Below are 12,466 nucleotides of genomic sequence, written 5' to 3' on the forward strand. Positions count from 1 at the left end.
TACTCCAGCTTCCTCCACAGTCCAAAGACATCAAGAGGGACCAGGTTAATCCAGACTCTAAATTGACCGTAGGCGTGGCTGGGAGAGCCAATGGTTGTCTGTCTCTATGTGTTGGCCCTGCCATGGACTGGTGACCTGTCCAGGGTGAAGGCTGCTGGGATAGGCTCCACCCCCCGCGACCCTTACTAGTAAGGAATAAGTGGAAGATGACGATGGATGGATTATATTATATTATATCATATCATATCATATTATATTACATTATATTATATTATATTAGCCCAGCTGACATTGGGCGGGGGCAGGGTTCACCCTGGACGGGTCATAACTTTCTCAAGAACATTTCCTGAAACACACCATCAGAAGTACAGCCGTTGTCTTAAAACTAGAAAAAACCCAGGAGTCTTTCCCCCTCCAGGTCAGTTCCTGTTTGTTTGTTTTAACAGGATGTAATCAGAGTAGTGATGTAATATTAATATGTGGTAGTGAGAGAAAACCTCACTTTGAATAAACGCAAATATTTCAACCTCATGTTTTAAAATCACGTACTTCCCATCTTTATCTTTCTCCTTGATAGTGAAATTCTTTTATGCAACTAATTCTCAACCAAGTGTCGATTAGAGAGCTGGAGGGAAGTAAAGACTTTGATCTTTCTTCTGATACGTAAATTAAACACAAAAAAGCTATGTGAGAAACAATCCCACACTCAAAAGAGCGACCATCTAATGAACGTCAGACTTGCAGCAGCGGCGTCTCCAGGAAGTGCTGAGCTGGAGGCCGTGGGGGGGGGGGGGCAGGGTCTGGGGTCATGTTTTTCCTATGGTGGTCATTTTGGACCAGTACCACCTGAAGTTGACCAAACAAAGTGGTGAGGAGCAACATCAGATGACTCACTAACACTAGTGCATCTACAACGAGCAGGGCCACAGCACCCACACGTCCGAGGTCCCTGACGTGAGCCGGTCCGGTCAAGTCCGGTCCGGTCTGCTTCAACTTTGCATGTAAATGTGCTGATGTGATCTGCAGCCTTTAGCCCTAAACATGAAGGAATTAGAGGGCCGCACACAGGCAGCAGCGCTCTGGAGCTGAGAGTTCTTCAAGCAGTTTGTAATGCTGTTTTTCACAATGCAGCGTGACCAAAGACGGTGAGTGAGGGGCAAGAGTTGTGCTTCAGTGCTCCAGGTATGGTATCCATGCTGGCTGTGAGGTCCTGCTGCAGCGCCCGGCCCACACTCAAACTGCTCTGCGTTATTGTCAGGGTGAGGGTAGACAAAACTGAGATGCATCGCTGAAGTTGGTTGAGGACATGTTATGATTCCTGGCTCACCAACCATTGTGACAGGTCACTCCAATAATTCAGGTGCGGCCTTTCCAAAAGCCCATGAAAAATTGAAGTCCATAAAAAGAAAAACAGTTTCTTTTTTGGCAGGTTTTGTTTACCTCGTTTCCTCTGTGGCTATAAAGCAAAGTGACGGATGCTTCTGTCAATGCACTGATGGCATGTTGGGGAGCAGAACACATAGAGGTGATTGAAAACGCATCACACCAACAAATAGGAAGTGGCATTCCTAGTGTGCAACATGTGCACACACACACACACACACACACACACACACACACACACACACACACACTCTGATCAGCCAAAGAGAGTGGGTGTTGTCTGTAAGTGTAGCGAGATGGTGGGCTTAGTGTGCTCTGTGGTGTGTGACCGTGACTGCCTGAGCCACTTCAGTGTGTTTGCAGTGCTTATCTGAGGGGCAGGTCGGGGGGTCACAGCCCTTATTTGCCATGCTGATAGACTGGGTAATGAAAAAAGGCTCGCGGCGCCGAGGCCGTATGCACGCGCTACTATGCATTTATACATTCGTCTCTCGCTCGCCCTCGCTGGCTGCTCACCTCAGACCTCAGCCACCTGAATTAAAATGAGCAAAAGGCCAATCAGCTGGTGTTCGATGTGACAAATATGTGGCCAGGGATCAGCTCAGGACTAAACGCTAACTTAACCTTTCACTGACCGTGTGGCGGAGGTCGTTAATGTTGTTTGGTGATGGAACGCCACTGGAACTCGAATGTCTGTCCAGTCGATGGGGGACTCTCATCGGATGCGTCACGCCTCAGAGTCCTGCAGTGACACTGCCTCTTTTTACAAAGACGGGAATCACAAACACACTTCAGCGCTGAAGTCAAGCTAACCTGCTCACGATGGATGAACTTGATGCTGCAGCTCCTGAAGAAGTTGCTTTTGTTAGAGTGACCCAACATCCTGTTTTCAGTTCCTGTCCTGGCCGTCCGGGTTTTTTTTTAATTCTTTGTAGTATAATAGTTCTCTATCCATGCAGAGGAGGCACACTTTAAATGTACTAACCCTATAAGGCATCTTTGAGGAAACTTCAAGTACCATTTGAGTATCTCATTGCCGGGCAGCGTGTCCAGGTTTTCGGTTATCAAACTATGGTCACCCCGCTTTTGTGCCTTCCGAAGGCCTTGAACATGTTTAGTGCTACACAGATGTGTTCCAGGTCTCTTTCACTTCAGCTTGTCTACAGATGAAAACACACTGGCGCCGGAGCGGCGTGGCCGATCAGCCAGCACAGTCACTGGATTTCTACGTGTAATGTTACAGACAGAAGTCTGGATGTTTCTCCAGCTCTGCAAGCAGCTTCTCCTCATCCATTATGTAGAGACCAGGACAGCAAGCCGACAGAGAGCTGCTGCAGAGGCAGAGAGGAAGAAGCGGAAACAACAGGTTTGTTTGTGTATTTTAAGGATGTGGCCCCCGACCCCCCCATCGGCGCTGCTGCCGTTTCGGGGTCGTTCACATGCCAATCAGTGCTGGTGTGTTAGAGCCTTTGAAGGCACCGTGACACAGAAGTCAGAGCGTAATTGTTCCTGCACATCTACGTGTATCTGGTAGAAACACAGGGAGGGAGGGGTGGCGTGTACGTTAGCCAGCAGCTGTGGGAGGTTGCACCTCCCCCCCCCCCCCCGCATGTTAGCACTCTGCTAACAACTCTTCAACCTTACGACTTTCCAAATCTTATCAGACTAAATGGATCACAACGTTTCACAGCCAACTCACAGACAGCAGAGTCGGCCGAAGCCAGAGAGCAGGAGTTTGAACTCGTACTTCATCGCAGAAGTGTGTTTGCCATGAGACATAAAGTGCTCCATTTGCTGTGCTAATTATGTTTGGAAAGTCCGAGGGGTTAAATGATTTAAATTGTGATGATTATGATTAAGATCAAATGACACATTTATTTGCAGGAAGTTAATCAGATGACCAGAAGTAGCCATTTTGTTCTACTGGCAAACGCACACGATGACGTCGCTCACTCCAGAAGCACGGCAGGATGTGAAAGCACTCACTTCCTCTCCACAGGACCTTGAATCGCTTCCCTGTGTGTCACGTTACTTCTTTAATGAGCACTTTTCTCATCTTATTATCTCTTTTGAAATGAAGTCTGAAAACAATAATTCAGCCTTAATCCCCTTTGAGATGAAGTTGGGAGGTTGTTGTTGCCGTCTGGGTTGATGGTTGATGGACCTCCTGACCTGCTCGTCCCTCCGTCACTGGGCTGGTTGGACTCCTGACTCAGTCAGGCTCCCTCAGTGTAGTAACACGGATCGTCTCATCAGCCCGCTGAGGATGAGCAGAAAGACAGAGTCAGCTGTGTGACGTGGCGTCAGTCCATTAGCGCTCGCATTTATCGAGGGATTTATGTGAGCGAACTGCAGTGTCAGGATTTCCCTCTGGGATCTATAAAGTTTGTACAATTCTATTCTATTCTAACAGGGTCTCTGATTTGCTGACCTTTGACCTCTCACATTCTGTGCATTGATTCCACTCATGCTTGTCTGGCTTGTTTTCACTGCAGCTGCACCTTCGTCACTTGACCGCTGACACATTCTTCCAATCAGTGATTGGCTAAATCTGCTTCATTGAGCACTCGCGCTCTCTCACAGCAGTGGCATCCAATCCCACAGCCGACGTGGACAAACAGCATTCCTTCCCTCCCTGAGGTCCAGCTCTGGGGTGCCTCATCCCGGCCTGGCGTCTCTTCAGTCTCCATCATACAACACCTGTCTCTTCCAGCCCGTCATGTTCCGCTGCTGCTGAATGCAGAATGCTGCATGTGGAAGTGAAACTTATAAAAATGTACTCTAGGATTAATTCCTAACATCAGGGGTCAGCAACAACAAGAGAACAACAGCAGGTCACTATCATACTTAATAGTACAAGAATAGAACATGTTGGTCCCTTCCACATCATTTCCATCAATACTGGAACTCTGATGTCAACACACTCTGAACCTTTTTATGAAACTGTTGAGCAGCAAAGGCGGAGACCAGACGATGTCAGTCGATGATGAGAGGATCTTCTTTTGATCGTCAGTGCGGCGAGATGTTGCAATTGGTTTTCTTTCCTCAGACACCAGTAGAAAGAAAGAGTTTAAAATCATGAGTTTAACTTCGAGAAAATGCTTAATTTACCAAAGCCACAATGTTTCACTAAACATGGGATTTTCTGCTTAAACCTAAGAAGACCCGACTCTGATTTAACCGTGAGGTGGTGGCAAGGAGTGACCAACAAGTCCAAGTTACGTGGTACGGTTTTACTGACCGGTGCTCGAAAAAGTAGAGTAACAGGCTTTTGCTTTTGCATGAAAAAGTCTTTTGAGTGAATTCTGACATCGGGCTGCACGGTGGAGCAGTGGTCCTCACTGTGGCCTCACAGCAAGAAGGTTCCAGGTTTGAGTCCCGGCTGGAGCACAGGATCTTTCTGTGTGAGTCTCCATGTTCTCCCTGTTCCTGCTGGGTTCTCTCTGGTACTCCGGCTTCCTCCACAGTCCAAAGACATCAAGAGGGACCAGGTTAATCCAGACTCTAAATTGACTGTAGGTGTGACTGGGAGAGCCAATGGTTGTCTGTCTCTATGTGTTGGCCCTGCCATGGACTGGTGACCTGTCCAGGGTGAACCCCGCCTCTCACCCGTAGCTGCTGGGATAGGCTCCACCCCCCCACGACCCTGACTAGTAAGGAATAAGTGGAAGACGATAATGGATGGAATTCTGACGTTGCCTGGGGAACGATGACTCAGCACTTGTGTTAGTAAAGCTCCATTTACGCCATGTCAGGTCAAGTCAGTTTTATTTGAACACAACAAAAGTTATGACACTTTACAAGTAACACCTGCACTTTCTGTACGTGGCAAGAATGCTGATGATAGTTTGCGTTCGTATATCTTGATCCAGTGATTAAGGAGAAGTTTTTACCCGAATTTGCACAGGCGTTTCTGTTCTTTCCAGTATAAGCCTATCAGTATAAGCCTATTATATGTAAGTATCCTAAAATATCTTTAAAGGGAAGCATAGTCTCTTATTTTTGGTTTAAAGGGAATTCACTGAGAGAAAACAAGAATAAAGGCTGTGGTTTCAGCTGAGAGCATGTGAGAGCACTTCGGTGCTGCAGCATTTGGTTGCTATGATACAGAATGTGGGCTCACGGTACTTCCTCCTGTTCTTGCTCTGGGTGAAATTAAGACTGCACTCAGATTCACAACAATACAAAAACAATGCTGGCTGCAGGAAAGCCCCTGGGGGGCTCAGGCGGTTCGCCACGAGTCCAGTTCCTTCAGTGGAGAGCTGGACTGTTGTTTTGAGGTCTACAATGAAATGATAGTGACGTAATGAAGACAGAAGCCCGATCGCAGGTCAGACTCACTCATCCAAGAGGTCCCAGAGGAGCTGAAAAAGAGAAACCAAGGTTGGATGTTGCAGCGGTCGTTTACTGAGGGGAAGCTCGTCTGTCTTCCACTCTGAGATGCCGCCACTCAAGACCATCAGCTGGTTTTGCATCTACACACCTAATGGACTTACACTTGGACACATCCTGGATCCCCTGTTTCTCACTTGTCTGTCTTTTTTTCTTCCTTTGGGCAAATCTCAGCCTCTCCATCCATCAACTTGTGTATCATGTCACTGTATAATGTCTCCCCTTGCTTCAGCAATAACAGCCCCCACCAACAGCTCGAACACCAGCCAACCAAAGCCCCGGCACATTCAATCACCCTGATATGAATCTGCCTAAAACCCAGCCATCAAGCGCTCAGCCAAATCCATCAGTGCAGGCTTAAGATTGGTGGCACATGCGGTGCTGATAAGACGTTCTCTGTGGTCAAGACCCCGTGATGAGGAGCAGAGAGCGAGGCGCTGCAGCCGGCTGGATGGCTATCTGGAGGACTGCAGTTAAAACAGGGGGACAGCAAAGGGCCATTAGAAAAACACTTGTGGTTGCGGCTTTGGGTTGTTTTTCTGCTGGGAAGTTTGGAGGTTCATGTGATTCTGGCTTTTTGTGTCCGATTGTGGAATGTAATTCTTTAAGACTGAAAGCTGCATTGACCAAGATCCTGATGTGATCACTGCTGCCTTTGTCTCCTCTGTGCTGCGAACTGTGAGTCTCCTGGAGATGAGAGCGATGAGCTTTGCCTACCAAAGTGTGTATGAGCAGAAAAAAGTGGATTAGCAATGTCAGCTAAACCCATGGCACTGTCAAGGTTCTGGAGAGACCTCAAGGACAGGTAGTTTATAAATGAGCATGTGTATCCCGTGAACTCAAGTCTGCACAGATGGAGAGGGTCAGGGGAGCACGGGCCTGCTGGGAGCTGAAGCCAGGGGCTTGATTAAACATCAGCCCCGCTGCAGGGGTGCCTCAGAGGGGCCGTATCAAGGAGGCTGCGCCTCTCTGCTCCACTCTGAATGATTCTGAAGAGGGTAAAGAGAGCAGGACAGCAGAGAGAAGTGCTTTGGAGATGTCAGCATAGAGGATGTGTCACATTGACTTGTTTTATTGGTTAAGAATCAGAATAACAGAGCCAGGGAGGGACGGGGATGAAGTGCAGGGTCAAAAGTCAGATAGAAATAATAAAACAAGAGTAGACAAAGATAGAGAGGAAAATGGTTAAAAAGTAAAAGAGCGATCTTCATAAATGCCAGATAATAGCCTTTTTGTGTCTCTGTGGTTGATAGAGGACTGGTGCTGAGCAGACACAGCTGCAGAAATAATATCACTCCGAAACGGGATTCATCTCTCCTCTAATGTCCTCAACACTTTGATCCCAGCCGTATCTCCGTGCTGCATCTCAGCTCAGCGCAGGAACGCCAGGTCTCACCGCCACACCGAGATCGTAAATAAACATCCTTCCCTCTCCTGTCCTCTTCTGCATGGCCTCAAAGAAGATTAGAAATTATTCAGCTGCTCATCTATCTTTCACTCCTGACATGAATAAAAGAGCAGGCTTGTTATCAGCTCTCCATCTTTCCCGGGACATCTCCACCCCATCGTGTGGTTTTACTTTCCCTAATCTCTCTGCTCTGATTTCTTTATTGCGAGCTACTGCCGCTCACATTCTTACCGTGATAGGGCAATCTGGTTCATTTAATAATTCACAAGGCAATCTACCTGCGGTGCAGTTTGTGAGCGAACATGGGAATAAATACAAATAGATCTGCACTCATGGGATGAAAGGAGACATTTTATTACGGTCTGGTATCAGTTTCCATGTGATATCACAGTGATGAGTAATTTGAATAAATGCCACTGAAGCACGGTACAAACTTTTGACATCAAGTTTAAAAATAGTCATCTGCATTCTGAGAAAACGGTTGAAAACCGCGAGACAGTCCCCGGGGGCCCCTGGGAGAAAACAAACGAGACAAACGAGTTATTCAGCGTGTCGCTGCGAAGCCGCTCACACTGCAGTGTTGCTCTCTGTCTCCTAATAGATATGAAAATAGGAGTAAGCACCTGCTGGGCGCTCGTGTCGCAGATGTGGACGGTAAGAGAAATGTTCACGCCTACTTAGGCTCTAAACCAAACTGCTTCTCCCTGTTTTCTGGTTAAACACTGACAGGTCCGGGCCGGCTGGGATGGATCAGGAGTTCTGCTCTGCACTGTCAAATCAGGGAGGAGGGAGAGAACACGTACACGCACACGGACATGCACCTCATCAACACGCACGACCGTTTATGTTGTGTTCAGAACAAATGCATCACAGATTTTATGTGTGTGTGTGTGTGTGTGTGGGGGGGGTGGTAACACAGTAAACTCACAAATTCACAGCTAGAATCTGAAATGGAAGCAGAGGTCACTCACTGGCAGCCAGCCTCCAGGTGATGTCATCAGCCCACATGTTCAGGTGGCGGTGCATGGGCGCGCCTGCTCATGGACCACGGTATCGACACAGGGGCCAGCCCTTGGCACTTTCCCTTTTTCCTGAACAACATGGCAGACACAGGTTGATCAAAACAAGTAATAGAAGGGGTCATCTCCATGGCTGCAGAGGTGCACGAGTGCATGGAACGGAGAACTGCCGGGTCTTAAGTTGCAGAGATTTACAAGATGATCAGAGGGTCTCCTCCAGCTAAACGGAAGTCATCGTGAAGCGGCTCAGCGGCAGCAGCAGCAGCAGCAGCGGGACCAGGTGCACTCGGCAGGTGAAAGTGTTTAGTGGGGTCGTGTGAAAAAGGAACACGCACTGTCAGCAAAAACCTCCCATGCAAAAATACAAGTTTGCGACTAAAACAGCCAAACACACAAAATCTCCCTCATTCTTACTTTGCAACTTTTGCCTTCCTGACATGGGCTCCTGAGCCCTGCAGCTGCCAGGATACAGGACGCTGTCAGCACGTTGCATATTTGGACAGGCGGGGGGGAGTTGCAGTGCTGTGGTGTATCATTACGTGTGTTATGTATGATTGCTTTTGTGAAAACAGCTGGGTGTGTGTGTGTCTTGTGCATTGTTGAGAGGACACGGGGGTGTGTTTGCTACTGTGTACGGACTGTAAGACTGTTTTATTCACCTTCTGTGAGTGTGTGTTCTTAACTGCACCTGCTGGGTACCGAGGAGGTGGCCCCCGTTCTCACAGCAGGAATGCTGGTAATTCTAGCCTCATCTCCCAGAGCTGACAAAATATATATGAGCTACCAGGCACACACACACGCACACACACACACACACACACACACACTCCAGTGCATACATTCCATGTGATTTGCATGTTGGATTCAAACCAACACACAGGTAAAAGCCACTTTGTTTCAGAGATCCTGCCCCCCCTCGACATGAACCATCTCAATTCTTCATGAGGCCTGTTGCACTGACGCACTCAGGTTTGCAGGGACATGAATATACATTCAGCTCTGACATGAGGAACCAGGGTGACTCATGTGGCACATTGATGGAGCCCCGTGTCTACTGCCTGCCTCCCCTGTAGTTAAACACTATTCAGCATAACTTTTGTGAGTGCCAATCACTCCAAATGAAAAGTGCAAATTAAACTCTCACGCTCAAATGCATAATTAGACCTCTGAGTTGCCAGTAGAGCGTAAATGATTGAGGCTGGAGAGATGAGTGAGTTTTCGCTGGTGGAGGTAGGTGCACACAGCCACTCCTCATCCTGAGACAGTCACAGCGTCACAGCGCTGCTGCGCATGGCAGAGCGCTCCCTAAAAACCTGCTGCTGGATGAGGAAGTGAAGAAGACATGTTCCCACCTCTCATCACGTGTTCCTCTCTTTGTCATTCATCTCCTGATAGATGAACCAATCATCAGAGGATTTATTTTTACACCGTTAGTTCTGTTTTCTTCTCCTCCGGTAGAAACGATCAACACGTCTGACGACTCATCAGCTTAGGAGTGTGTGCCACACAAACCAACAAATAACTGGTTTCACTGCTATAATTGTTCCATTTGTAGAGTGAAGCGGCCCAGCGCGACATTAGCATAGCAGCCATTCACCAGTTTGGCCAGTGGAAGTCTCCGTCATGTGTGCTCCATGATACGTGAGTGCACATTCAGTAATGTTGTCTATAAAATGTCCACACAAGTCCCTCCTTCATGTGGGCCGGCCTGAGCTGGTGCCTCTCCAACAGTAGCGGCTCAGTGCCGGCTGACACACGGTTGTCTGCAGCAGCCTGGCTGTGGCTGATGGCCATGGGTGGGCCAGCATGCAAACACAGCGTGAGACATACTGCCAACCATTGCTGGCTGCTGGTTGGTTATGATTACGGTCAAATGTAGCGTCACCTCAGTAACATAGCTAACGTTAGCATTAGCATTGTAAAGTAGCAACAAAGTGATTTGAGCATCAGGAGGAGAGGAATCACGCATCATCTTGTGTTGGTGTATACAGACAAGCAAAGTAAATCCTTTTTGCTCCGCAGAGAAGATGTCTGCCAGACAGACGCCGAGCACCAAGCGATGAAAGGAAGAAACAAAAGACAAAGGCACAGTTCATAATCATCAGTCTTCTAAACACGGCCTTCATGTTTCCATTTCTCTATTTAATCTTGAATTGCTTCCTATTGGCAATCGTGTCCTCGAACCTATAATAATGTTCCAAAAGAGAGGAAATTAGGGAATGTCTCTTTCTTCCATTTCAAAAATCCATCTCTTACCCAGTGAAATGGGTGTACTGAGGACACCCACAGGGTTTCCTCGTTTTCGTTCACCAAGCGTCATCGTTCGGTCCGTACATCGTTAACGATAGGGAGCAGCAGACTAGCTGTGTTGTCAGGATCATCAGAAACGTCGCCTCATGTGTACAAAACCATAAAACATGACTGAAATTTCAATTTTACAGAAATGAGAGATGTCTGACCCCACAAAAAAAGTGTTTTTGTCAAGTGCACAATTTTCTATAGACATTTGACTTTAAATAATGGTGATAATAATAGTGGTTCACACTGTCACCTCACTGCCAGATGGTTCTGGGTCCAAATCCAGCGGCCGGCCAGGGCCTGTGTGTGCCGAGTCTCCCGTGCTCTCCCCGTGTCTGCTGGCTTCACTGCAGCTTCTCCAGCCTGCACCCACAAACATGCTTGTTAGGTTAATTGGAGACTCTTTATGCCCGTCGGTGTGAGTGGGACTTGAATTTATCTCCATCTAACCATTCTGATCTTTATCAATAATTCCATTAATAACCGTTTAAATTCTAGAGGCAACACATTTGGACATTCTCTTATCACAACACAATCCGGTTAAAGGTCTCTTCAGCTCTTGTTCCAGGAGAAGAGGGATCAGTCCCTCGTGCTGAGTTCCAGGCTCCCAATCTCACATGAATAATTAAAACATGCTTGAAGAGGGGATTTTTCTACAATCAAATAAATCCCATCCAGTCCTCCTACACCCCTCACTGGGACTGAGTGGATTGTGGTGTTGGGTGACTGACCTGCACATGCGTGTTTCAAACGAGGGAGTGACTCACTCTCTCACTCGCACTTACCGTCATGATTCAGCAGATACAACGTGTCAGGACGCCACTTTCACAGCAGATCGCCTCCGTGACGATGAGCTGACGCAGGGTGGAGACACATCTGAGAAATTCTCTGACATTTCCATGATTGATTGATGCTGTTAGGGATGTAACAGCAATTTTACAGGATGGCAGCAACGAGTTAATGCGATGCAGAAACATGATGGATCCGGGAGCATTTTGGTTTCCTCATGTCCTTGAATGAGGAAGGGAACAAGGTGAAGGTGGTGGTCAAATCACTGGTGATCCTGTGACTTTAATTTATGGTCCAGCTGGTGACATCACTGTGTTTCACTCTGAGGCCTGGCGTGCTGTCCTTCTTCCTGTGTCCTGTCATTGTGATTGGAGTGTTTGTAGCGTTCAGCGGTGCGTCATTGTTGAGCCTAAACATGCCTGTGGCAATTTTGTCCTCATATTGTAATGTTCAGTGTACATTGTTGTTAATAATTGCCTCATTTTTCCTTCTTTAACTTGACAGTAAAACATCAGCTGGTGGACAGCTGTGTACGTTGCTATCGACCATCCCTGACGTGACTGCTGCACCGGGAGAGTTGGATATGGTTACGTACTTAGCAGCGTGATGCCACAGTTGGGGTGTGATGAAACAACAATGAAATATTTCACAACGAAACACAGAATTCCCTCAGCATGTTTAATCAAATTTAATTCTTAGCTTTGAGGTTTGACATATCATTTATTTAAGTACACGGCCATGATGTATTTCTAATCGCGTTTTGGTTTGATCATCCCTGTCATTGCTTGGCGATGTATCTCAAACTGCTCACTGCTAAGGGATGTCCAAGCTAAGAGGGCTAGCTTGGACATGTGGGGAGATCTGAGCAGGCTTTAAAGAGCTCATCACTCTGGCTTTGATCTCAGACGCTGTCATTTGAATTCTTTCTGAGTTGGAAACAAAATGACAGAGACATCAGCACAAAAAATGAAAAACAGACACTTTTACTTTGCAAGAGATGTCTCTGTATTTTTAATTGTTACCCCCCTCCCCACCCCATTCTGGTGCCTGGAGTTAAAAGCTGAACGGAGGGAAGTTAGGAGATCGGGTACTAGGACAAGGTAGAACTTTCAGATCTCCCTCAGATGTCGAAGTTGTCCCTTTGCTTTACGCATCCCTGAGCATAAACAATGGAGGA

General features: G+C 47.3%; 1 long non-coding RNA gene across 1 annotated transcript; it reads right to left on the bottom strand.

The window, feature by feature from the left end:
• Positions 1-7,604: 7,604 nt before the first annotated feature.
• On the bottom strand, positions 7,605-10,830 carry LOC147252665 (uncharacterized). Its single transcript, XR_015118667.1, has 4 exons — positions 10,754-10,830; positions 8,155-8,274; positions 7,807-7,952; positions 7,605-7,695 (listed from the first exon to the last, which is right to left on the bottom strand). It is a non-coding gene; the product is annotated as an uncharacterized LOC147252665 (long non-coding RNA).
• Between the last annotated feature and the right edge of the window lie 1,636 nt (positions 10,831-12,466).

The sequence above is a fragment of the Aulostomus chinensis genome, chromosome 12 (genome assembly GCF_037954235.1).
Source record: "Aulostomus chinensis isolate RoL2024-O1b breed Wild chromosome 12, RoL_Achi_v1.0, whole genome shotgun sequence".
In the NCBI taxonomy this organism is placed as follows: Eukaryota; Metazoa; Chordata; class Actinopteri; order Syngnathiformes; family Aulostomidae; genus Aulostomus; species Aulostomus chinensis.